The sequence below is a fragment of the Aptenodytes forsteri genome, unplaced genomic scaffold, assembly GCF_000699145.1.
Source record: "Aptenodytes forsteri isolate BGI_AS27 unplaced genomic scaffold, ASM69914v1 Scaffold41, whole genome shotgun sequence".
NCBI classification, from domain to species: Eukaryota; Metazoa; Chordata; class Aves; order Sphenisciformes; family Spheniscidae; genus Aptenodytes; species Aptenodytes forsteri.
The window spans coordinates 13,997-16,438 of record NW_008796211.1 but is presented as its reverse complement, the minus strand read 5'-3'; the positions used below and the strand labels follow the sequence as shown (position 1 = coordinate 16,438).

Sequence of the window (2,442 nt, the reverse complement as noted above, 5' to 3'; positions counted from 1 at the left end):
ACCAAGAATTTTATAATCCAAATGATGTTTCTTTGCTCAGCTATCAGTTCTCACTGTCAACTAAAACAGTGGTGGTATTCTGAGCTTTTCCACAGTAAAGAATTACAAAATTAAAGAAAGGAATGCTTTAAATTTTTGTACTCTGCTGAAAACTCTTTCCTCCCGGGTTTATAAAACATTAATTTGTATTTTTTATTTTACTATTTTTTTTTAAATTTTAAATCAGTAAATAATCTAGCACTAGCATTTGTTTTGCTAGCCCCGGTGTTGCTCTGTACATTACATAAGCTTCAAAGTTTCCTTTCCTTTATTTATTTATTTTATATTTTGCAATGCTTTTTTCAATATTTAATAGTTTTTCCATGTTTAGATTTTTTTTTTCTTCGGTGAAGCGAAGTTCTAGATTGTAGTCTCGGATCTTTTTATTAAACACTTGGAACCCCAGTGGGATTATTAACTGCCTTTTGAGCAGCCTCTTTAGCTTGGTGGGCCTCTAGTACGGCTACAGCTTCATCAACCTTCCAACGAAGAGACTCAGGAGACTCGAGCATGTGGAGGAGTTCAGAGTTGTCAATCTCCAACAACGTACCAGTGATCTCACCCGCCAGAGTAGGGTGCATGCTTTGAATGAGAGGAAATAGACGTTCACCTAACATCTGCTTTTGTTCTTGTGGAGGGGCAGAAGCCAACATGGAAGCAGTCAAGGGTTCCTGACCTTGCACATGGACAGCAGGCTGCTGCGTAGCAACCTGCGGTTGTGTATGAAGATGCTGCTGAGCATTACGAACACCTGCAGCATATTTGTATTGTGGTACTGTGCCTACAGCAGGAGTAGCTGCAGTAGCAGCTGCTGCAGGACGTGGACCCATTGTTTGTGTTGATGTATTAGCAACACGCTGTGTTGACATGACTCGTGGAACTTGTGAAGAAGCTTGTCTCATGGTGCTAAATGGTGGTCTGGGTGCTGCTAGGTGGATAGCACCAGGCATGTTTTGGAATGGATGAGGTCTGGCACCCTGAGCAGTCCAGTGAGGACTAGGTCTAGCAAGTTGAGCGAGTTGGTTAGTAGGATAGTATGCAGCACGATTCTGAGTCTGTGGGATAGCTGCCATGAAGTAACCTGAAGGAGGTGCTGGTTGGTAAGGGTTGATTACAGGATTAAGTACTGCTCTTACACTTGCCATTCTCTGCATATGCTGGTTGGTGAGATGAGCTTGGCGCTCCTCTTTACGCTGGGCCAGAGCTACATATAATGGTTTAGTAGCCACAATTCTACCATTCATTTCTGTGACAGCTTTGGTGGCTTCTTCTGGTGACGAAAAGCATACAAATCCAAATCCTTTGCTGTGGCCACCTTCCATCATGACCTTTGCACTAGTGATTGTACCAAATGGGGAGAATTCTTTTCGGAGACGCTCATCATCAATCCCATCATCAAGATTTTTCACGTAAAGGTTTACACCCTGGTATCTGGTGATCCTGTCCTGCTTCATTTGTTCGAACTTGCACTTCAGCTCCGTCTGTCTTTCCACCTTTTTCTGAGCCCGGCCAACATAGATTTGTTTCCCATTGAGCTCTCTCCCATTCATCTCATCTACAGCTTTTTGGGCATCTTCATGTCTTTCAAAACTAACGAAGCCAAAGCCTTTGGATTTTCCACTCTCATTGGTCATAACTTTCACACTTAGGGCAGGACCAAACTTGCCAAAGAGTTCCTTAAGTCTCTCATCATCCATGTCTTCTCCAAAATTCTTGACGTAAACATTGGTGAATTCCTTTGCTCTGGCTCCAAGCTCTGCCTCACGTTCCTTGCGGGATTTAACGCTTCCAACAAATACTTTGTGGTCATTAAGCAGCATACCATTCATTTTTTCAGTAGCTCTTTCTGCAGCTTCTTGTGTCTCAAAATGTACAAATCCGTAACCCTTGGATCCATTTTCATCACATACCACCTTACAAGACAGGATGTTTCCAAAAGCAGAAAATGTGTCGTACAAAGCTTTGTTATCAATTGATTTGTCCAAGTTTTTGATGAAGATGTTTCCTACACCGCTTTTGCATACATACGGATCGCGCTGAGACCACATGATGCGCACTGGTTTGCCTTTAATGACGTCAAAGTTCATGGTATCCAAAGCTCGTTCAGCGTCAGCGGGCTGCTGGAAGTCGACGTAGGCATAGCCGAGCGACCGGCGGGTGATCGTGTCCCTGCAGACGCGGATGGAGAGGATGGGCCCGGCGGGGCTGAACTTCTCGTAGAGCATGGCCTCCGTCACGTCGGGGTGCAGGTCCCCCACGTAGAGGGAGGCCATGGGGTAGCTGGGGGCGCTGGGGTTCATCCTGCCGCCGTCTCCCGGCGCGGGGGGGCAAGGGCGGGGGCGCTGACGAGGCGAGGAGGCCGCGGCGGCCCGGCGGGCCGGGGAGGCACGGGGGCCCGGGGGC

General features: G+C 46.4%; 1 pseudogene across 1 annotated transcript; it reads right to left on the bottom strand.

The window, feature by feature from the left end:
- Positions 1–310: 310 nt before the first annotated feature.
- On the bottom strand, positions 311–2,435 carry LOC103906369 (annotated as a pseudogene). Its single transcript, XR_657998.2, has one exon. The product of XR_657998.2 is annotated as a polyadenylate-binding protein 1 pseudogene (transcript).
- Positions 2,436–2,442: the final 7 nt, after the last annotated feature.